Consider the following 26,039-nt stretch of genomic DNA (forward strand, 5'->3'; position numbering starts at 1 on the left):
TATTTCTAAATAAGTCTCTTATTCCTCAAGCGTTCCTAGGGTAAATAAGTGTGGGGGCTAGTCCCCATACTTAACATAGCAAGACATGACAAGCCCCACTGTACACATACCTTTAAAGTGTCTGCATTTGTTATATATACCTCTACACTATGGTTGATATAGGTCACATGGTCCAGACCAGAGTGGCACACTAATTATCAGGAACCTGGGTAGTGACTGCTTCTCTTTGCCAATCTATGTGTCTAAGCTAGGGTTTCTATTGCTGTGAAGAGACACCATGACCACAGCAACTCTTTTTTTTTTTTTTGCCAGAGTTGAGGACCAAACCCAGGGCCTTGCGCTTGCTAGGAATGCGCTCTACCACTGAGCTAAATCCCCAACCCCCCAAGCAACTCTTATAAAAGAAAACATTTAATTGTGGTGGCTCAATTATAGTTCACAAGTTCAGTGCATTGTCATCATGGTGGGGCATGGTGGTGTGAAGGCAGACATGGTGCTGGAGAAGTAGCTGAGGGTTCTACATCTTGCAGGCAACAGGAAGTGGTCTGTCTCACTGGGTGTGGCTTGAGCATATATGAGACCTCAAAACCCCCCTCCATAGTGACATACTTCCTCCAACAAGACCATTCCTACTTCAACAGTCCACACACTCCCTTTGGGGGCCATTGTCTTTCAAACCACCACACCATGCATCAAGTGGATCTACCCACATGGCACCAAGAGAGCATCTACTTAAAACAGAGCTTTGGTTTGACCTACTTGAAGAACTTCACCAAAAAGGAGGCCTGAACTAAGATTCAAGGAACGAGAAGGTAAAAAGGGAGTTAAAATTTGGCTAATGAGAGGGACAGCATAGGCAAATTGTCTCCTTCTTCTCACAGCAGTTCTTATCTCTTTCTAGAACTGCAAATCTCAGAAAATAACACCATCTTTCAAGCAACAGTTCAGGTAAAAATAATCTAGGAGATACCATTTCTTTTCTCTAGCCACACTGGTCATTTCCATATGTCCCACCTTCGAAGTGTATTGTAATTCACTTCTTCATTTATTATATGTAGCCTTTTTAATTCACCCTTATCACCACCTCCCATCATCATTTATCATCCTCCTCAAGACCACTGCTATGCTGAAGTAAGCTAAGTGCATGCACATCAGATCATGACAACTTTTCCAATCTTCCACTGTCCTTATCAAATTTGAAATCCTCATTCTATAAAGGCTGTGTCTCACTCGTGCCTCCCTACAGCGTTTTACTGAATCGTCTTTCTGTTCCTGGTAATACCAAACTTACTTCAGAGTGGGTTTTGTGTGTGTTGTTCCTTCTGCCTGGATGTCCCTTCTCCAGGTCTTCACTTGGATTGTCCATGCTTCGAATATGTAGAATTATGCTGAAAAAGTACCTGCAGGGGGAGGCTTTCTTTTTTTTTCTGATTACCAAGTTGCTATGATATTTCCCATGATGTTTCCCTTGAAGTACATACCGCTCACTGAAATGAACCTTTTTATGTGCTATTTTGATCTTTTATGAGGAGAATACTCTCCATGAAACTATGTTCTATTATATTCTATTCATTTTCATTGTATTGCCAGTACTACCACCCTGCTAGACATTAGTATGAACTCATCAATGAGATTAATTCATCAGTGAATAAATGAATGAGTGAGAACCCCATTGCTAAGTGTTTTCTTGTGTGTGAGGAAGTAGAAGCAAACCAATGAGGCTGGAGTGGAGGTGGCTATGGGATGCAATGGCAGGGATAGGTAGGGGATAAGTCCTGAGAGAATTTTGGCTAATGCCAATAAATTTGGAATTTGGTTTTGTATGAGTCAGTGTTCTCCAGAGGAAAAGAATCAATGGGTGTGTATATGTATAGTACAATATATAAATTCATTAAAAGCAATTGGTTCAAGTGATTATAGAGTCTGAGAAATCTCAAAATCTGCAGCTCAAAAATGACACAGGAGAACCAGTGTATAACAACAGTTCAAGTGCAAGGCCTGTGAACTGGAAAAGCTGATGCTGTGAATGTTACTATGGAAGCTGGTTGTCTATATTCCTCAAAAATGTGTTTCAGGCCTGTTCTATTCAGATCTTTGATTACCTGAAGGAGGTGTGCTGCATTAGGAAGAACAACTTGCTTTATTCAGGTACAGTTGTAAATGTCTATCACATCCAGGTAAACTTCTTAGCAGACCACTCATGTTCAGTATAGTAGTTCTTCAACAACTGTGTACTGAATTTCAGTCCTTTAGGCCAAAATCCTCTTAGGATGTTACCCCTGAGACACGAGCTCTTCAATCTTACTCTCTCAACAGACAATCAGAACATGAATCAGCACAATTGCTGTCAGGCCTTTTCTACTCAGAGATGCCTTCTTTCTTGCAGGCTACATGTGCACCTAGGACACATCTCACTGAGGGAAATAGGGACATGGAAAGTCAGTCCCAGGCCAATGTCATGATAAGACAGTGAGCTGAAGTCTGTTTTTTTTCTAATATTCTTTTCTCCATTCCTAGGTGTCTTAGTTAGCGCTCTCTCTGTGTCTCTGTCTCTCTCTCTCTCGCTCTCGCTCTCTTTCTTTCTAACTTGACTTAAGTGAAAGTTATCTGAGAAGAGGGAACCTCAATTGAGAAAATGTTTCCAGCAGTCTAGCCTGTAGGCCAGTCTGTAGGATAGTTTCTAGACTTTGATCAGTGTGGGAGAGCCCAGCCCACTGTGGGCAGTACCATTCTGGCCAGGTGGTCCTGAGTTGTATAAGAAAGCAGGCTGAGGGAGCCACAGGGAGCAAGACAGTGAGCAGCACTCCTCCATGGGTTCTGCTTCAGTTTCTGCCTTGAGTTCCTGCCCTGACTTCTCTGCCTTGATGAATACAACTGTAAGCTGAAAGAATCCCATTCCTCTGCCAGTCATGATGTTTATCACAGCAATGGAAACGTAAAAGTAGGACACCAGGACATCCCCTATGCCTCTCTCAAGATCACTTTTTACAAAGTTCTTAACAAATGTAAGCATGTCAAAGCTATTCTGTGTTCAGAGAAAAGAAGTGTGTGTGGTGTATGTTTTAGGATAAGTCCATCACAGGGCATAACATTCCCAACTCTCTGAGAATTGCTATTCTGGGTTTCAAGTAGTATAGGTATTGCCTTTCCCAGTACTACTACATGTCCTTGCATTTTGTTTTTAATTTTTATTTCTTTATTTTTATTTCTTGTCCTCCCTCTCAGTCCATCCGTGTATTTTTAAGTCAGCATATTATTTTGTAAAATATTTAAGGAATCCCAGTTTATTTAGTATAGCCAAAAGAGGGGCCCAATGGGGACATGGTTAATTAGTTTATACACTTATTAGTAAGCACTAGTTATGGAGAAATAGTCATGTTCCATATCCTAGACTTGCTATTACTAAACTCTAGTATTTTAAATAAGGTAGAAAGACAGAACATACCCACCAATGGATTATTATTAAAAACTATTCTTAAGTCCCTATTTTGGATTTTAGAGGTGATAATACACTTTAAATTAGAGTTTTTGTAATTTAAAAATGTAATTATTTTGTTAATCTAAGCTTTTTCTCTCATTTCCCTGGTCCTACTTAATTAGTGAACAAACAATGTCAGAAGTATAGGAATATCTTTCTTAGCATGTCCCCTGGAGCTCATCCCTATCTCCTAACTCCCCTTCCCAAAGAAAAACAAATGAACACAAATGTTAAATGATCAATTATATATATATTTAATTTAACTGCCAACAGTGAGTTAAGACGGGTCCTTGTATAATAGGTTAAACAAATTGCTTTAATGGCGATGTGTAGTACTAAACATTTTCTCTATCAGAGACATTTTTTAACTAAATTCCTGACTTTGGGTTTGTTTTATGACTGACCTATCCAGTTTAACCAGGGCCTTCTGTGTGACTATTGTGTTGGAACTATCACTTAAAACATGCTGGGGTTGCCGATGGGTATACTACTGCAGGCAGTGATTCCCGCTCTCCCAGAATTTATCAGGGGCACATCAATTCAGCAGTGAGAGGTCCCCTGAGCTTCTTCTCCATCCATGTTTGATTGTTGACAGGGCCATTCTTGGTGTAGGCAACTGTACTGCTGTGAGTTCATGATTGCAATAGCTGTATCTTGCATAAATGTTAGCATTTTGCAGCCCTTCTCCCTATTATCTAGCTCTTATATTCTTTGTATACTCTCTTCTGCAATGTTCCCTGAGCCTTAGATGGACAGTATAAATGCCTTGATGAGGGCTGACAACTCATCTGTCATTTATTCTCAGAATCTTGTACAGCAAATTGTCTCTGTACTCATCAGCATTCATTGCTGGGGGATGCTTCTCTAATTAGGATGAGAGTAGCATTTATCTGTGGCTATAAACATCAATATATAGAAAGCAATTTGATACCATATCAATTTAGCTAAACAACAGTATTCAGTTCCCCTCTAGGATCTATGAACTCATTCACCATGCATTTTGAGTACCAGGAATTGATTCCCTTCTGTGAAGTGGAACTCATATCAAACCAGAGCATAGTTGGTGGCCCCATAACAGCACCACCATTGTTGTACAGTGAGCATGTCTTCCCTGGAACGTTGGGCTCATGGTTCATATGGTGCACAGTTGGGTAAGATCTTCAGTGCTTTTATCCTTCAGGTGCCTGCTCAGCTCCATCTGAGGCTAGGAAAGCTAACTGGTACAGAGGAAGCTTCCAGCTCAGTTCCAGCTTGATTTCTATCTATTGTGCAGCTAACTTCTGCAATAAGGTCTTATTATCTAGTTGTGGGGGAAACCAAGAGGAATGGAAAAAACCCGTATGGTTTTTGATATTATCTCTGAAATCTTATTGACCAATGACTCATAACAAAGTATCCTACCCTGCCACCGATGGTTTTGCTACAAGCCACAGGAATATGAAATAGGGATTCAGCTGTATATGGTAAAGCTATACCTGAAAGACTCAAGGAATTCTTCCACAGGAACCCAAATCTCAAAGAGTATTTGGTGTTATTTGGCTTTTAATATATCAGGTGTTTTCTGCTATGAATTTCATGTGTGCTCATAACTTTCCCAAGAACTTTTAACAGTGTATTTATCTGAAATACCTCTCAAACTCATAGGCCAAAGTAGCCGACAGAATAAACCTTTCAGACCAACTGCTGATCTGAATTAAGGTAAACACCCTTATGGAGACATTGCCTAGCATAGCTGTGTTTCTTGTGCAACAATGCTTGGACCCTCCTTCCTCTCACAGCCCAAGTGCATTCCAGAACAATTGACTCAGAACAAAAGGGTTTTTGCACACCAGGTGCAATGTAGCCATGAGTCAGGTTTCCTAGCTCGGAGCAGAGTTGCCCTGCCTGACCAGGAAGTGGCAGGACAGAGTTTTTTTGAGATTGTAGATGGATTGGGTCAGGTCAGGAGGGTAGGAGAGGAAAGAATGAAAATGGATGGAGGAACGAAGGGTGAAGATGAGGTTGAGAACAAAAGAGCTCAGTTAGTACTAGGACAATGAGAGGGCAGGAGGAGACGGGACAGAGAGGACTGAGTGTGAGAACAGAACTGAGCTGTAGAGTTTTGTCTTAGAGGAATAAAGTGGATGGACGCTAGAGCATGGTGTCCACAGATTCCTTTCCCTCAGATTATTCTCACCATTAGTAGCCTCTCTTCTGGGTCCCTGGGAAGGAAGCTAAAGAGGCTGGGCCTCAATAATTTCTGATAAGTTTTTTTTTTAAATCATCTTTGTCATCTAGAAGCAGCCATTACCCAGCCCTACAGTATATTTCCCTTCAAGCACCTTAAAAAGTTTATATTTTAAAAATGTTACAAGATAGTAGTTTCGACATGGCTTGTTCTAGGAAAGGATATAGGGACTCCCTCTAGTGGGAAATTTTGCACATAAACTTATTTGGTCCAATACTACCTGCCAAGGAGAAAGATTGATACTGGATACTCTTTAATGAGTTTTAAATAGAAATGACCTGAAATTGATTTTCTTCTCAGAACAGTGGGTAGGGGTGTGCTTAGGTAACTAGGCACAAGGGCTTTGATAAGCTCTCATTTTTGTGACAAGGAATTCAGTTCTGGTGTCAGCTTGCTCAACACATTGGCATGTATCTGAATTTCCTGGAATGAATGTTAAAATGCACATTCTCAAGCCCTAGAATTTATGACTAAAGAGGTCTGTGGTGAGTCCAGGAATGTGCATAATAATTTTTTTTTTTTTTAGGGTGACTTGGTTCTTCTTGTGCAGGAACCAAGGTTGGGTGTGAGGGTGATCTAGGTTTCTGTCATTCATTGATCCAAGGTTGATTCAGTAGATCTGTCTGGGCAGGCAGGTGGTCCATTCCTCTCTCTCTTGTCTCTCTGGTCCCTCCTCAAGACTTTCCTGACACAGGAAAGAGGAAGATTGCTTTTTGGTCAAGGCTATATGAGTAGTTATACTCCTTACTAGAACCTCCACAAAAGCTCCCGGGGACCATGCTTTTGGAACAGTGGACAGTCTTGCATTCTCACAGCTTAGCCATGGGATTGTTGTGAAGATTAATAGAAATATTCATTGTTAAGTGCTTACTGTGATATCTGCTACAGTAAGCACTCTACATAGTTAGCTCCTACTACTATCATATTTATCAATGGAAAAAGAGGCCAGAGGCCACGAATTTGATAGAGAGCAAGGTACAAGGCACATGGGGTAGGGGGATGGGGATAAAGTACATGGGAGGGCTGGAGGGAGAAAGGGAAAGGGGGAGCATGATGTAATCATATTTTGATTAAAAACAAAAACACACATATGATTCTGGGTTCCATTCTTATCAACACAATAAACAAACAGATAACTGTTAAAAAACTATTAGCATTTTAAAAATCCTAAGTATAAGCTAGAACTTTTAAATAATATTATGGAGTTTATTATGTTGTTATTTGAGGTATATTGGCAATTTTACTTATCACTGAGGCCTTTGTGCCTAATAGTGTGAGCACTATTAGCAGTTACTATCATTCTCCTATTTGTATGTTAATTTTTTGAATATTCATTAAAAGTACACATATGGTGTATGGCAAAAAGAAGTAAGAACCAAGTGAAGGTCTCTCAGTGGTTAAATTGGAAAGAGTCTGAACAAGAAAGTAAAGTAGTTATGGATCATAACCCAAAGCAAAAGATGAAATATCTCTGAATCCATGTTGAGATAAAACAACACTTGAATGAATATTTAAGTAGTGAGATAAGTGGAGAAACTAGAACTTGCCTATGCATAAGAACTCCATGGGATGTATATAGACATACTGTCTTCAAGCAGGTTGAGGAAAACTGCCCCTCCTTATGGACAGACAAAACCAGTATGGCACATAAAAAAGGAAGAGAGGTGCTCTATAGTAGAGAAACATGGCCAACTGCCTCTACCAGGGGTCTAGTGTCAATACTGATGGGCAAAGGAGGTGCTATGAGTATGTAACACTTAAACATTTATATATAATGTCATATATAACACATATAACATGATGAAAATAGGACGAGAGATGGCTCAGCAGTCAAAAGCACTGGCTGCTCTTCCACAGGACATAGGTTTGATTCCCAGCACCCACATGGCAGCTCACAATTGTCTGTAATGGCATTCCCAGTGTATCTGATGCCTTCTTCTTGCCTCCATGTGCACCAGATATACACACGGTGCACAGACACACATGTAGGCAAAACACTCATACACATTAAAAATACATAAAACCCACAGAGGAAATGGTATTATACACTTGTGGTCATTGACTTCCAAGCTGATAATTCCACTGTAATCATGAGAAAAACAGCAAATGAATCCCAGCACAGGGATATTTTACAGCATTACTGACTGAGTAGTACTCCTCAACAACTTTCAAGGTCATCAAAAACTGAGAGGATCTAAACTGAAACCTGAGATATGAGAAGGACATGAAATTGTGAATGAATTCTGGAATAGAAAATGCACATTAAGAAGCAGATGGAAAAAAGGCATGAAACAAAGCAAAGCTCTTTGAGTTTTAGAAGTAAACTGCCACATCACAGGCTCATTAGAAGTCTCATCAGTGCTAAGAGACATTTAAAAATGCCTATAAAATGCTATTAGGGGTTTCCCCTTCCCTCCAGGTAGGAAGGTAGGTAAAACTTACCCCCAACCCTGCACACATAAATGTGTGCACACACAGTGAGCAGAGAGGCAATCTTATAAAAAACAGGATGTGTGTGTGTATGTGTGTGTGTGTGTGTGTGTGTGTGTGTGTGTGTGTGAGAGAGAGAGAGAGAGAGAGAGAGAGAGAGAGAGAGAGAGAGAGAGAGAGAGAGAGAGATGGTCACAGGAAAACCTCCGGTATTGGTCCTCACCTTCTACTTTGTTTGGGATAGGGTTTCTTTGTTGTTAGCCACTGTGTCCTCCAGGCTAGCTGGCCCATAAGCTTGAGGAGGATTTCCCCATCTTCACCTACCTCACTGTAGGAATGCTGGGATTACAACACCCAGCTTTGTGGGAACACTGAGGATCCAGGCTCCACTCCTCACACTTACACAGTGAGTGAATTATCCACAGGGCTGTCTTTCATGTTGTTAATAATCAAAACTCCTAGATAATCCCCCTCCACCCCGCTTTCCTCAAATGATAAGTACACCACCCTGACCACTACTTCTCACAATCTCAACAATCAATCTGTTTTAAAAGTGCTATATCTCATGCTGGCCTGTGGTAGAGCACACCTTTAATCCTAGCACTCAGAGGCAAAGGTAGGCAGTTCTCGGAGTTTGAGGTCAGCCAGGTCTACAGAGTGAGTTCTAGGATAGCCAGGGCTACTCTGAGAAACCCTGTCTTGAAAAACCAGAAAAAAAGTGGTATGTCTCCTTCCCATGTGCGTTTAAAAACATTTCTGCCTCATGTATGTAATGCAAATTGCTAAATGGTCTTATTAATAGAAAACCCGGAGCCAGATATTGGGGTGAAAACTAAAAGATCAGAGTAACAGAACAAGTCACAGTAAACCTCACCATACCAACTCCTCAGCCTCCAGAGCGAGACTTTCTGTTTATTCATGCCTTATATACCTTTCTGTGCCCTGTCATCTTCTTTCCTTACTAGTGCTGAGATTAAAAGCATGTGTTTTATCTCTGCCTGGCTCTGTTTCAAGTGTGGACTTGAACTCACAGATATCTGCCCCCCGAGTGATAGGATTAAGGATGAGTGCCACCACTGTCCTGCCTCTGTGTTAATCTAGTGGCTGGCTCTGTCTTCTGATCCCCAGATAAGTTTATTAGGGTACCCAATATATTGGGGTACACAATATATCACCACACATGCATGCATTTATGTGTCCTGTTGGTAAATGGTCAGTGAGACCAGATACTCAGCTTAAAAAATATTTTTTTAACTTATGTTTATTTATTTTTATTTTATGTTTCTGGTATTCTGCTTGCATGGATGTCTGTGCATCACCTGCATATCTGGTACCCTTAGAGGCCAGAAGCTGCCAGATCCCCTGGAACTGGGATTACAGATAGTTGTGAGTCACTGTGTATGTGCTGGGAATGGGAGTGGGGTCCTCTGAAAGAGGAGCCAGTGTTAATCACTGAGCCATCTCTCCAGCCTGGGCATAGCTTTGTGAATACAGGGTATCATGGGTGAAAGCTTGATTCAATCATAACTCTCTTTGCCTTCATACTTTTGACTTAAAGACTAAAATTCTAAAATGATTTGTTTGACATAATGTGCTGCTTGTACTGGGGAAGTTTCATGTGGTTTACAGACAGGAATAGCCTAAAATTTTCTTCATACTCTAATGAACACCCTGCTTCTAGATTCCCATCATGGAGTTAGGAGTTCTTTAATTTGTCAGACTGTGTCTAGTTCTGTATTCTGGAAGGAAATCACATATTCAGATACCTCTCAGAAACATTATTCTCAATGTAGATGTAAAAGCATTCAGAATGATTCATTATTCAGAATGTAATCCCAATTATCTTCTTTAAAATTCTCTCATATTTATTCCTTTTTTATTACTAAGGAAGTTATAGTACTTTCGACAAAAATAAAAAATAAAAATGGAAAATGCCAAACATGCCGCAGTGGCTCACACTTCTTCCCAGCCCTGATCGTAAGTACTTGGGTGATGAATAAGCACAGCTTGTGTCTCTGCCCTGCTTGTCGGTAGACGGCATCCATGCAGACTCTGAGGCTGTAGAGTTTACCCCGAGAGCCCAGAAACCAGTTGTAGTAAGTTGATATGCTTCTCAGACACGAAGCACTCGCTGGGATGTGTGCGTGGGTGTGAATGTATATGTGTGTGTGTGTGTGTGTGTGTGTGTGTGTATGAAGTGTATGAAATTTTAATTTGCTTCTTTATATTTCAAACAGGTAAGTGCATTTATGTGGTCTGTTTAATGGTATTTGTTTCAGGATTTACTTTTATTTATTGGAAAGCCCTTCCCCTCCTTTTCCTGTGTAACTTTTATAAGGTTTCATTGTATGTGATTCACCTTTTAATGCACCTGTTTGTTCCAAGCTATAGGATAACAGTCTTATATTTTTATTCCTAACTGCTCATTTTTCCTTGCACTTTTAATTTAACAATCTGTACATTTCTTGGAAATTTGTGGCTTCATGTATTTCTTATTGGTCTCAAAGACTCCTCTAAAGCAACTAAAAAGGAGGAGCATATGTTCATAGAAATAGGGCCAGGATCTTAAGCATTTCAAAATGGTTGTTTTTTAAATGCCTTTTTTAACTTTAGATTTTTGTTTAGCTGTAGACTTATGTTTACTCATTCCTCCCTCCTTCCCTCCCTCTTCCCTTCCCTTCCTTCCCTTTGCTTTTTTGACAAGTTCTCTCTAGCTTGTGTTGGGCTCAAACTCCCTATGTAGCAAAGGATGAGCTTGAACTTCTTGAACCATGCCTGGTTAATGTGGTGCTGGTGACTGAACCCAGAGCCTCAAGCATGCTTGGTAAACACTCTACAACTGAGCTACATCCCTGTCTCTCATCTTATTTTATTTTTGACTAATACATACTTTTATGTATTTATGGATACAGGATGATGTTTTGATACATGTATACAGATCAAATTAGTTTATTTAGCATATCCATCCTCTCAAGCATTTACTTGATTTTCTCTAGAGTATCCACACAGCTTGTATTTTCATGTTTGTAATTACTTTTATAGGAGAGGAGTTTTTAATTGTAGGTCCTAATATGAATGTGTTTTTATATACAATGTGGGGTATTTGTGCCAAATCCCCTTTCCTTTCTAGTAATTTCCCTCTGTTCTGCTTACTTTGAAATACATTGTTGTTGCTATAGTTACCTTACTATATAAAGAACACCCTGCTTTTCCCCATTGCACAGTTGACTTTAGGATGCCGACTTTGTTAGGTGTAGAAGAGAGTCATTTGCTCACATTTGTATCACAGAAAAGGTGTTCAGAGGTGAGCTGTGTGGTGCAGAGGTGAGCTGTGTGGTGCAGAGGTGAGCTGTGTGGTGCAGAGGTGAGCTGTATGGTGCAGAGGTGAGCTGTGTGGTGCAGAGGTGAGCTGTGTGGTGCAGAGGTGAGCTGTAGAGGCTCCACAAAATGTTACACAAAGAAAACTTCTTTCAGATGTTGCAATAGCATTTCAGTTCAGCTACTACACCAGATTTTTGGTTTCTGACAATTTTTGAAAACTGGAAGAGTTAAGAAAAAGTCTATTAAAATACACAAAGTATTTTATTTTTCTGTGAATTGCATACATGCTTACAGTGTACTTTGACCATACTCTGATCATGCTCACACACCCCTACTCCTCACACTAACTCCACCCATATCCACCACCCCTAAGGAAATAGAATCAGTCATTAAAAGTCTCCCAACCAAAAACAGTCCTGGACCAGATGGTTTCACTGCAGAATTCTACCAGATCTTCAAAGAAGACTTAATACCAATACTCTTTAAAATAAAAATATTATAGTTTGTTTTTTAAAGCTTTCCTATAAAGGTCTATGCCCCTTTAAGGGCTTAAACAATGTCTCAAGGAACAACTGGCTTACATGTCCTCAGTCAAATGTTGACTCTCTGGCTACACCAAGCTTCAGAGGAAGCTAGAGTCTGTGATCTAACAGAGGACTTGAATAAATTGGGGTTCTATTAACAAATAGGGGCATGTGGCTCTGGAATGGATGACAGCATTCTCTGATACTCCTACCAATGTGCAGAATCTTTGGTAGGCTTTATGTCCCATAGACTTCTCTCTTGTATAGGGATTTTTGTTTTTCAGGAGTTTTTAGAGATCACCTAAGTGCTGCATTGTTTTTCTTGAGATGATATGAACAAACACCTCTTCAACTAGGCAGAGCTAAATGGCAGATCAAAGAAATGATTCTTTCCAAGTTCAGCTTGATGAAACAATGAATTTACTATTCTCACTTACCAGAGTGTGGGTGAGCATTGTGGCTATTCTTGGTTTTCAAATTGACTGGATCTAGAATTAACCAAAATCCCAAGATGGAGGGACATACCTCTGAGGTATTTTTGCTTAATTTTAGGAGGGAAGAGCCATTACTAATCTGGATCTTTGAGCTGTGGGGTCACATCTTTAATCCAGATCTTTTGAAGTGGGAAGGCACACTTCTAATCTGGGCCACACCTTCTGCTTGGAAGCATACATGAAGACATGAAAGAAGGAAGTGTTTGCTCTTTGCCTGGTTGCTCTCATCTCACTGGCAAAGCCATTCCTTCATTGGCATTAGAACCTACTTCTTCTGGATTCTGGTGTGTGCTAAAGACCAGATGAAACATTCAGTCTCTAAACAATTACTGGATTCTTGGACCTTCCATACATAGACAACCATTGTTAGATTTACTGGACCACAGCCTGTAAGTCATTTTAATAAATCTCAGTATCTCAGTATATGTGTGTGTGTGTGTGTGTGTGTGTGTGTGTGTGTGTGTGTGTATTCTATCAGGTCTGTTACTCTAGAGAACCCTGACTAATACAGTGAGGGTATTTACTCTAATGAATTCAGATGACTCAAAAACAGCTGCATTCCCTCAAAGCCCACCCAAGCATAGGTGGCAACTCATGAAGCTATATTATTGGAGTCCCAAAACTTTCACCTCCTATATACTATAAATAATCTTATACAGCACCACCCCCAAAACATTTGCAGCTGGGCAAGATTACATGGGACTAGGTATGTGTGCCTAAGTGGTTGGAATCTTAGATGAAGGTCTGATGACTTTCCATGTCCTAGGAGGGAATGTTGATAAACTCAATGTGTGTCTCTCATGAGTGATAGTTGTTCTTATTTTAGGATGGCAATCACTATTCCATTCTCTGAGGCTGGAGTTCCATAGCACACGTCTCTTATGCCTTTGGTCTCTCTCTTCCAGCCCAGATAAAATCTGTTCATGGGGACATTACTGACTATGATGTGGCATTTGAGCTACTGTTATCATCCCTGAATGAAACCTCTGACTCCAAATACAGACAATAAAATCATCTGGATGGGCTTGAAAGACAGCCATGGTTTGATTGACTCTTTTTTTTTTTACTAAGAAAATTTTTCATTCATTTTACACACCAATCAGAGACCCCCCACATCCTTCCTTGCACCCCCTGTAGCCTCCCCCCTCAAACTACCCCTCTCCCCCCACAAGAAGGCAAGGCCTCCCATAGAGAGGCACATACGGTAGAGACAAGTCCAAGCCCCTCCCCCTGCCCAAGGCTGCCTGAGGTGTCCCATCATAGTAGTGGGCTCCAAAAAGCCCCCTCATGCTCCTCCAGGTATAGATTCTGATTCTACCACAAGGGAGTCTCCCATGCAAATCAAGCTACACAATTGTCTTGCCACACAGAGGGCCTAGTGTAATGCAGGCTCTAAAGCCATCTAACTTTCAAGAGTTCCCACTAGTTTGGTTTGGTTGTCTCCGCAGGTTTCCCCATCATGATACTGATGCACTTGCTCATAGAATCCCTCCTCTCTCTTTCTCCAACTGGACTCCTGGAGCTCTGCCTGTTGTTTGGCCGTGGATCTCTGCATCTGCCTCTATCAGTCATTGGAGAAGAACTCTGTGATGACAGGGTATTCACCAGTCTGATCACTGGAGTAAGCCAGTTCAGTTCAGGCACCCTCTCCACTATTTCTAGTAGTCTAAGCTGGGGTCATCTTGGGGAATTCCTGGCAACTTCCCTAGCACTTGGTTTCTCTATCCCCATGATATCTCCCTCCATCATGGTATCTCTCTCAGTGCTTTCCCACTCCATCCCTGTTCCAGTTCAACCATCCCATTCCTTTATGTTCTCACCCCCCCTCTGTTAGGGACCAAGATGTCAGGAACCAAACATGAACCATGGAAAGTACTAGCTAGACCAGAGAACAAGTCATAAGCCCCTTCCCAGAGCAGTAACCAGAGGCCCCCAAAGATAAGAGAACATCCCAGTCAGGTGCCATGACAACTGAACGTAAAGAGCATTCCATGGTCAGGTAGCCTAGCAACAGAATAAACTGCCCCTGACCAGTAACCTTAGCCGACATCTTGCAGTTGCACGATCTGCCTCACACATCTTGTACCCCTTCCATGTTCTACATGCCCCTTTTCCCCTTCCCTCCTTCCTGCCCCTTCCCCTCCTATGCTATATAAGCTTTGCGGATTAAAATAAAGATTGGCAGCTTGATCAGAATCTTGTCTTGCTGTCTGTCTCTTGTGTCCCCTATCTCTTTCATTCTCCCACAGGTGGGTCACCCCCGTTGAAACCCCACTGGCCGGGGCACCCATCACTTATCCTCCTTGCCCACCACTCACTGCCAGTTCACTCATGGAGATCTCATTTATTTCCCCTTCACAGGGCAATCCATGCATTCCTTTTTGCATCTTCCTTGTTAGCTAGCTTCTCTGGAGTTGTGGGTTGTTGTCTGGTTATCCTTTGCTTTATTTCTAGTATTCACTTATGAGTGGGTATATACCATGTTCGTCCTTCTGAGTCTGAGTTACTTCACTCAGGATGATACTTTCTAGTTCCATCCATTTGCCTGCAAATTTCATGATGTCATTGTTTTTTCTCTGCTGAGTAGTACTCCATTGTGTATATGTACCACATTTTCTTAATCTATTCTTCAGTTGAGGGGCATCTAGGTTGTTTCCAGGTTCTGGCTATTACAAATAATGCTGCTATGAACATAGTTGAGCATGTGTCCCTGTGGTATGATTGAGCATTTTTTGGGTATATACCCAAGAGTGGTATAGCTAGGTCTTGAGGAAGATTGATTCCCAATTTTCTGAGAAACTGCCATACTGTGCAAGTTTGCATTCCCACCAACAGTGTAAGAGTGTTCCCCTTTCTCCACATCCTCTACAACATAAGCTGTCTTCAGTGTTTTTGATCTTAGCCATTCTGACAGGTGTAAGATATTATCTCAGAGTCTTTTTGATTTGCATCTCCCTGATGACTAAGGATCCTGAGCAATTACTTAAATATCTTTTTCAGCCATTTGAAATTCTTTCTTTGAGAATTCTCTGTTTAGTTCTATAGCCCATTTTTAAATTGTATTGTTCGGTATTTTGATGTTTAGTTTCTTGAGTTCTTTATAGATTTTGTAGATCAGCCCTCTGTCAGATGTGGGGTTGTAGTTGGAGAGCTTCTCTCCAGCCCCCGCCAAGCCCTATTAGTCCAACAACCCACTTAATAAAATGAAAACACAGACATTCATATTATTTAAACTGCTTGATCATTAGCTCAGGCCTGCCATTGTCTAGCTCTTACTCTTATATTTAGTTCATTTCTATTAATCTATACTTTGCCATGGGCTCGTGGCTTACCAGAACCTTATGTCTTTTCTCTCATGGCGGTGGCTGGCAGCGTTTCCCCTCAGCCTTCACTTCTCCGCCTTCTCCTCTTCCTTCTCCCGCCTACCCTATGCTTCCTGCCTGGCTACTGGCCAATCAGCACTTTATTTATTTTAACCAATCAGAGCAACACATTTGACATACAGAACATCCCACGGCATGGGGTTGATGGAAATCTTTCCCCATAGGGTTGATTGACTCTTTCAAAGGAATGTCTTCTCTGATTCAGTTTCTTTTCTTCATTGCTATCTTCAATGAGGTTAGAGAAGTCTTTGTTTCCTCTCTAGTTCTTTAGCTTAGCAAGCCTTGGGAAAGACTTCTTCCTGAATTTAGTTGATGGTTTATTTCATACTCTTACCTTTGAGTTTTTGAGGTGGGATTTCCTTTCTCTTTCCCATGGATCCAGGCATCTGTACATGTATCTTCTCTATTAAACTGGGGGAACTGGCCTACAGCCAACTGGTTTCTTGTCTCCAAACCTACATTAATTTGTTCAGAGTACCCACACTCATTTGCTATGGCTGGGACATTAATTGCCAGGCTAAAAGATTTAAAGTGCAGCTTGATAGTGCTGATTTTTTCTCAGAAAAAGGGTTTGTATTTCCATCCACATTTGTGTGAGGAGAGAATATTGGTTTCTCTGTAGCCTTTCTTTCATTGACTATCATCTATCCTTTAAAATATTGCCAGTGGTTTAATCTGTTTGATTCTAGTTTGCTTCTCTGTTGCTTTGATAAACACCATATCCAAAAACAAGTTGGAGAAGAAAGGGTTTATTGTAGCTTATAGTTATGGGTTATAGTCTACCATTAAAAGGTAGACAAGGCAGAACTTGAGTGCTGCTTACTGGCTTGCTTTCTCTGCTTTGTTCAGCTAGCCTTTTTATACAGGCCAGGCCTGACTGCCTAGGGATGGTGCTGTCCACAGTGGCCTGAGCCTTCCTACATGAATTAGCAGTTAAAGAAATGCCTCACAGATGTGGGCATAGGTCAAATATGATCAGGCAGTTCTTCAGTTGAGGTTCTCTAGGTTTATGTATAGTTGACAGCTGAAGTTAACTACAGCTTGTTCTCTCTCTATTTAAATCTGAATTTCTTCAAAGGTTGTGTATGGTGTTGCATGCTTATTATAATCTCAGCATTCAGGAATCTGAAACAAGAGGATGAAGAGTTTGAGGCTAGCCTGGAATATGTAATGAATGACCCTGTATAAAAATAATTTTTAAAAATGTCTTTAAATAGTAGTGAAGTCAATCATCCTTTAAAATATACATTTGGTAGGGCAGATAATATTGGAGTATTTTGTTTGGAAGTAGTTTCAAATTTATCAAAAAGTAAGATATAAAAACATCTCAAAGTATGTATGTAACTTTGCATTCAACTTCCTCTATTTCTAACATTCACTTGACCTCCAGGGTTTCATTCTTTTAATATATAAAATGATCAGTTCAACAAATAGTTTCCTATATGGGACACAAAATCAGATGTAAAGAAAGCTATACAATTAACATCCTCATATATTATTTTAACATTATTTGCTATGCTAATCTTTGAAATTCTGTGTTTGATTAAAAAATACCAGTTATTTGATGATTACAATATGTCCATCAGATCTACTTCATTGGGGGCACGGATTGTACTTACAATTTTTCTGTGTCATGTTACAGCCTGTATTCTGCTCCTTTCTTCTGTCTTCCTTTGACAGATTAACACTCAATCTGAAGTGAAAATGTGAAGCACATCTCTGGAAACCCAAGAGGTCTAAAGAAGAGTAAGCAACAGTTTTTGTGTAATTTCTTGACACTGTTAGAAATTGCATTGATCATGCAGTCACCCAAACTGAGTCCATTTATTACAGAATCGTTGTTAGCTTCTTCATTTACTCTTTTGTGTATGTATGAATCTCTTTCTCTGTAATTACTTTTGACCCAGGGTTTCTCTATGAAGCGCAAGCTTGCCTTAGTGTCTCAAGTGCTAGGATTCTGTGAGACACCACCATAGTAGCTCAAAATTTTACTGGACCTTGAGGTCTACCTGTGTTAAGCCCTTTTCCTTTTAAATATTTTCATGTATATTTAATAATAAGAATAAAATTTCTGTTGGAGCCACAGAAAATTACTGCATTAATTATTGTCTTAGTTTGCTACTCTTTTGCTGTGATAAAACACTGACCAAAAGCAACATGGAGAAGAAAAAGTTTATTTGGCTCACCTGCCATGATCAGAGGCTGTTGTGGAGGGGAGTCAGGACAAGAACTCAAGCAGGGGCAGAGGCAGGAGCCAAGGAGGAAAGCCACTTATTGGCTTGTTCTCCCTGGCTTTCTCAGTGTGCTTCCCTGTACAGCTCAGGAGTGCTGCTGGGATGGGCCCTCATACATCAGTCTCTGATTAGGGAAATACCTCCACAGATGTGCCTACAGGTCAGTCTAATGCACACAAATAAATCCTCAGTTGATGCTCTCTTTTCCTGGGTGACTCTGGTTTGTATCAAGTTGACAAAAGCTAACCAGTATTACTGTCTTGTCACATTAGCTCACTTTACTGTGGAATACTTTCACAACTTTCTTCTCTTTTTTTAATGTTTTTAATATTTTATAAGAATGTAGTTTCTACCTCCCCATCCACATTTTTAAGATTTCTATTTAAATCAACATTTATTAAGTTGGCTATACTGTGTCAATATATACAGAAAACAGTAAATGATCAAAATTCAGAGAACAAGAGATCATGTGTTGTGCAGTCCCAAGAAAAACATCTACAACACAATTACTACACATGAAACTGGGGGAGCCATTGTGGATGAGAGGATAGAACGATTGTAAGAGCAAGAGGAACAGAAAGTTTGCTGCAGTATTGTGTCTCCTAAAAATGTCATAGAGGCTACACCCATGAAGTCTCATCAGCATGACTTCCTGAACAATTATTACACCAGAGGACTTGCTAACACCAAAGAGGGAAATCTCATGGAGTCTTAACACTAGACAAAGAACTGTGGGCAACTGGGGACTGTTAGAGCAGGAGAATTGGTCTTCCCCAGACAAGAGCCCCAGCTGGTTATCCAATACAAATGGTCAGTCACAGGTAACATAAATGCACTGAGCAGGGTTTATTTATTTATTTGTGTAATATATATATATATATATATATATATATATATATGCATATATATGCATATATGTATGTGTGTACATACATACACAAATACATACATACATGCCCCACCCACATTTTTAAATAACTGTTTATCGTTTCATTTTGTACTTGTATAATGCTTCCCCATGATAGATTGGCCAATGTACAGTACACTTGATGCTTTGTCATTTGTAGCCAGAAGGTTTCTCTGGTCCTAAGTTTCTCTGATTTTGCCCGGCTCCATGGACCCTCAACTGTTTATAAAATAATCTTTCAGAGGCTTAATATTATTTACAATTTCATGACTTCTTGCTAGTTAGCTCTTATAACTTAATCCCATTTCTATTAACCTATGTTTTGCCACATGTTTTGTGGCTTACCAGTCTGCTGGCCTGTTTTTCCTTGGGCTGCAGCTGGTGTCTCTCCTCTCTGCCTTTCTTCTTCCTGTCTCTCTCTTCAATTTCCCACCTAGCTATAACCTGACTTTCCTTAGGCCAAATGGCTTTATTTTCCAACCAATCAGAGCAACACATATTCACAGCATACAGAAAGATATCCCATAGTAGTCATGATCAGGATATCATGCCCAGAGCCATATGTTGTGACCTCACCAATACTGGTGGTGGTAATAGATGCATACAATGTCTTTCATGAACTTCTATATGGCAGACATGTGCACTGAACTCAAAGATGAAGATTCATTAATAATATAATAGTCTAGGAAGGAAAAAGATACAAATTGAAAACAGCAGTGACATATGTTGATTGTCATGAACTATGAACCAATTAAAGTAGGTAGTAACTTGGACTAGGAAAACTGTATGCAGGGCTATGCTAACCAAGAACATACTTAAAAATGCTAATAGGTGTTTGAACCCATATGACATATTGTCTTATACTCATAAAATTGTCCCTTAATAAATAAGTGAAAAAGTACATGCATCTCAAAATAGAACTGTTATCAAAATATGGTACATAGACATATGGAATTGACTTTGTCATCATCTTCTTCTTCTTCTTCTTCTTCTTCTTCTTCTTCTTCTTCTCCTTCTTCTTCTCCTTCTCCTTCTCCTTCTCCTTCTCCTTCTCCTTCCTAATTATTTTGAGACAGAGAAATCTGTATAGCCCTGGCTGTCCTGGAACTAGCTTTATAGACCAGGTTGGTCTCAAACTCAGAGATCTACCTGCCTCTGCCTCTCAAGTGCTGGGATTAAAGGTGTGTGCCATCATGCTTAATCCATATGCAACTTATAAGTATAACAAAAACATTGATTATAGAAATGTATAGCTTTGGATGTTTTAGTCACCAAGGAAACATGTGCACAGAGAAGAAGAAAGGTTCATATAAAATTATGTAAATTTGACTTAGCCTGACAGTGCTGATGAAGAGGTGAGTCTTTGTCCTCACAGCCAAACACCTCAACCACTACCCACTGCAATTCCAGTTTCAGGCCAGCAGACAGGTCTCCTGCAGATAGGTTAGAATACCAACACACCTCACCAGAACCTGGAACCCACAAGTCTCACCTCTCTTAAACCCACCTACCCTCCAAGACTGCAGCTGCTCCCTGAGATAGAGCCCGCCAACACTGATTGGACTAAGAGAGCCCACCAATGCTGATTGGACTAAGAGCTGCTCCCTGAGACACAGAGTCCATCAGCGCCAATTGGACCAAGGGCCCTGATTAGAGCAAGAGCTTCCATTGGAAGTATCTATTGGACCAAGAGAGGCTCCTCCAGACACAGACACTGCTTTTGCACCAAGTAGAGGAAGAGATGGGTAGATGCTAGTGCAAAAATACAGTCAACAACAAAAAGACCAATTCGGTACCATCAGAACCTAGTTGTGCTACATCAGCAAGACCTGAACATCCCAACGCAGAAGAAGCAGAAGAAATAGACCTTAAAAATGACTTTAATAAGATGATAGAGGCTTTTAAAGAGGAAATGAAAAATTCCCTTAAAGAAATTGAGGAAAAGACAAACAAAAAATTGGAAGAAATTAATAAATCCCTTAAAGAAAGGCAACAAAAAGCAATTAAGCAGGTGAAGGAAACAGTTCAAGATTTGAAAACTGAAATAGAGGCAATAAAGAAGACACAGACAGAGGGAAGGATGGAAATGGAAAATCTGAGTAAATGAACAGAAACTATAGATACAAGCATAACCAGCAGAATACAAGAGATGGAAGAGAGAATCTCTGGTGTTGAAGATATGATAGAAGAAATAGATTCATCAGTCAAAGAAAACACTAAAGCCAAAAAAGTCATAATGCAAAATGTCCAGGAAATTTGGGACACCATGCAAAGACCAAACCTAAGAATAATAGGGATAGAAGAACGAGAAGAATACCAACTCAAAGGCACAGAAAATATATTCAACAAAATCATAGAAGAAAATTTTCCCAACCTAAAGAAGGAAATGCCTATGAAGATACAAGAAACCTATAGAACACCAAACAGACTAGCCTCCCCTCACAAAGTCCCCTTGCCACATAATAATCAAACCAGTAAATATACAAAATAAAGAAAAAATATTAAGAGCTGCAAAGGAAAAAGGCCAAGTAACAAATAAAGGCAGACCCATCATGATAACACCTGACTTCTCAATGGAGACTGAAAGCCAGAAGGTCCTGGACAGACACTATGCAGACACTAAGAGACCATGGATGCCAACCCAGACTATTATATCCAGCAAAACTCTCAATCACCATAGATGGAGAAAACAAAATATTCCATGATAAAACAAGATTTAAACAGTACCTATCCACAAGTCCAGCCCTATAGAAAGCACTAGAAGGAAAAAAAATCCAACCTAAGGAAGTTAGATACACCCATGAAAACACAGGTAATAGATAATCCCATGCCAACAAATACCAAAGAAGAGAAACACACACACTACCACCACCACCACCACCACCACCACCACCACCACCACCACCACCAGGAATTAAGAATCACTGGTCACTAATATCCCTTAATATCAATGGGCTCAATTAACCTATAAAAAGACATAGGCTAACAGAATGATACAAAAACAGGATCCATCCTTCTGCTGCATACAAGAAACACACCTCAATGTCAAAGAGGTTTTTACTACCTCAGAGTAAAAGGCTGGGAAAAAACTTTCCAATCAAATGGACTTAATAAGCAAGCTGGCACAGCCATTCCAATATCTAATAAAATAGACTTCAAACTAAAATCAACTGAAAGAGATCAGGAAGGACAATACATATTCATCACAGGGAAAATCCATCAAGATGAAGTCTTAATTTTGAACATTTTACCCTAAATACAAGGGCACACATACATGTAAAAGAAACATTACTAAAGCTTAAATCACACATCAAACTCCACACACTAATAGTGGGAGACTTCAACACCCTACTCACCAATGGACAGGTCTGCCAGACAGAAACTTTTGTTTTGTTTTGTTTTTGTTTTTTGAGACAGGGTTTCTCTGTATAGTTTTGGTGCTTGTCCTGGATCTCACTCTATAGACCAGGCTGTCCTCAAACTCACAGAGATCTGCCTGGCTCTGCCTCCCAAGTGCTGGGATTAAAGGCATGTGCCACCATTGCCCAGTAGACAGAAACTTAATAGAGGAATAAGGGAACTAACAAGTATTATGACTCAAATGGACTTCACACACACACACACACACACACACACACACACACACACATATATATATAGAATATTACACCCTAACACAAAAGAATATATCTTCTTCTCAGCATCCCATGGAACCTTCTCTAAAATCGACCACATTCTTGGTCACAAAGCAAATCTCAACAGATAAAAAAAATTGGAATAACCTTCTGTATTTTATCAGACCACCATGGCTTAAAGTTAGATTTCAACAACAACAAAAATTATAAAATGCCTACAATCTCATGGAAACTGAACAATGCCCAAATGAATCACCAAGAAGGGGAATACACACACACACACACACACACACACACACACACACACACACACACTTATACACTCACATATACACTCACATATATACCACTACCACCAGCAGCAGCAACAACAACAATAACAATTAAAAATGACAGGAATCAACAATCATTGGTCATTGATCTCTCTCAATATCAGTGGTCTCAGTGCCTCAATAAAAATATACAGACTAACAATCAATGCGAAAATAGGATCCATTCTTCTGCTACATTCAAGAAACACACCTTAACATTAAGAATAAACATTACCTCCAGGTAAAGGATTAGAGAAAGATATTCCAAGCAAATGTACTTAAGAAGCAAGTCATTTTAATATCCAACAAAATAGACTTCAAACAAAAACTAATCAAAAGAGATAGGAAAGGATACTACACATGTATTGCCTTAGTTGGGGTTTTCTATTGCTGTAAAAAGACACCATGACCATGGCAACTCTTATAAGGAAAACATTCAATTGATAGGGCTTGCTTACAGTTTCAGAGGTTCAGTTCATGACTATCATGGCTGGGAGCATGGTGGCAGGCAGGCAAATGTGGTGCTGGAGGAATAGCTGAGAGTCCTACATCTTGAAGGCAACAGAAAGTCTACTGAGACACTATGCAGTGTCCTGAGCATGGGAAACCTTAAAGGCCACTCTCACCATGATGCTTCCTCCAACAAGGCCATACCGATTCCAACAAAGACACACTTCCTAATAGTGCCATTCTCTATGAGATTATGTGGACCAATTACATTCAAACTACCACATTGTACTCCCTGGCTCTGTTATGGGATGTCTTTATGTGTGCTATGAATATGTGTTGCTCTGATTTGTTGATAAATAAAGCTGCATTGGCCTATGGCAGGGCAGGATAAGGTTAGGCAGTACATTGAAACTGAAGACGAGACAAAGGTAGAGTTGGGGCGATACCAGCCTGCCACCCAAGGAGCAACAAGATGCCAGCAGACTGGTAACTCCATGGCCACATGGCAACATATAGATGAATAAAAATGGATTGATTTAAGTTATAAGAGCTAGCTAATAAGAACCCTGACTCATAGGCCATACAGTTTGTAAACAATATAAGCCTCTGTGTGTTTACTTGGGACTAAGAGACTGCAGGATGTGAGTGGGAGAGATTTGTCCCAACCACAGGGCCAGGCAGGGCCAGAGAAACTTCCAGCTACATGGTCCCCATTATCTTGTAACAATATCATAAAGCAGAATGCATTTAGTTCAACTTCAAAAGTCCCCATGTCTATAACAGTCTCAACAATATTTAAAAGTCCAAAATTCAAGGTCTCTTGTGAGATTCATGCAATCTTTTAACTGTAATTCCCTGTAAAATAAAAATAAAAAAGCAGATTGCATTCTCCAACATATAATGGCACAGATATATAATTACCATTCCAAAATGTAGGAAAGGGGGCATAGTGAAGAAATACTGGACCAAAGCAAAAGCAAAAACCAGCCGGGCAAAGTCCAAACACTGTATCTTCATGTCTGATGTCAAAATGCTCTTCAGATCTTCAATTCTTTTTAGATTTGTTGACTGCAACACACTTCATTGTCTTGGGCAGTTTCCACTCCCTGTTAGCAGCTCTCCTTGGCAGGTATCCCATGATTCTGCCATCTCTAAGATCTTGTGTTTTCCAAGGCAATCCAGGCTTCATAGTTTCACATAATGGCCTCTCTACTAGGCCTTCATTCAGGGACAACCCTGACATGTGCTTGGCCTCAGGGGCTTTCTTTAGGCATGGGAACAAATTCCATAATCTGTTTCTTCTATCCTTAACTCTGAAGCCAGAACCACATGGCTGGAGCTGCCAAGTTCTGCTGCTTACTTGGGCTGGAACATGGCCCCCTTGTTTAATTACATCTTCACCAGCTTTCTGTCCTTCACTGCCCAAGGTTGGCTGTCTTAAAACTTGCTCTGTAGACCAGTCTGGCCTCAAACTCAGAGATCTGCAAGCCTCTGATTTCCAGTGCTGGGATTAAAGTCATGCACCACAAAACCTGGCTCTAAGACTTTCATTAGTTCCTTTTCACAAATTGGAAACTTATCTGGATGGGTCCTATGCTGAGGTCACCATTGTCTTTACTCAATTTCTTAATCCCTTTATCTCCTTGAACACAGGATTTAGCTCCATTCCACTTCCTTGTGCTCTTTTTCTCCTCAAAATTTGAATTTTGTACTTTACCCTTCTCACCTTGCTTCTTTTCATTATAAATCTTCATTGGAGTTACCACTAATAATCATACAACAGAGCCTATACTAGGCTTTTTGAGATTTCTTCTGCCAATGGAATTAATCTAAAACTCTTCACTTTAGCCTTAGGCAGACTTCCTAGACAAGAGCAAAAATCAGCCACTTTCTTTACCAAAATATCACAAGACCAGTCTCTAGGCTACACATTAACATTCTTCTTCTCTGAAACCTCTTGATTCCCACAGTTCAAATAATTTTAGCACCTCTGTCTTCCATGTTCCTATTAGTGTGGCCCATTAAGCAGTGCTTAAAGCATTTTATTGCTTTCATAACCAAAGTACAAAAGTCTAAATTCCTCCAAACAAAAACATGGTCAGGCCTATCAGAGCAACACCCCACTTCTGGTACCAACTTCTGTCTTAGAGTTTTCTATTGCTGTGAAAACATCATGACCACAGCAACTCTTATAATGAAAACATTTAAGGGCTCACTTACAGTTTGAGAGACTCAGTCCATTGTCATCATGACTGCATGCAGGCAGATGTGGTGCTGGAGTAGTAGCTGAGAGCCCTATATCTTGCAGGAAACAGGAAGTCTACTGCAGTATGCCAAGCATAGGAAACCTCAAAGCCTGTTCCTGCAGTGACACACTTCCTCCAAAAAGGCCATACCCACTTCAACAAAGCCACACTTCCTAATAGTGCCATTTCCTATGAGATTATGGGGACCAATTACATTCAAACTTCTACACCTATTAAATGAAAATTCCACCAAGACGATATTTCAATTCTTAAGATCTATGCCTCAAACATAAGGGCATCCAAATTTGTAAAAGAAACACTGCTACAATTTAAATCACATATTGACCCTCACACACTGGTAGTGGGAGACCTCATACTCCACTCTCATCAATCGACAGG

Source organism: Onychomys torridus, chromosome 2, assembly GCF_903995425.1.
Source record: "Onychomys torridus chromosome 2, mOncTor1.1, whole genome shotgun sequence".
Lineage (NCBI taxonomy): Eukaryota > Metazoa > Chordata > Mammalia > Rodentia > Cricetidae > Onychomys > Onychomys torridus.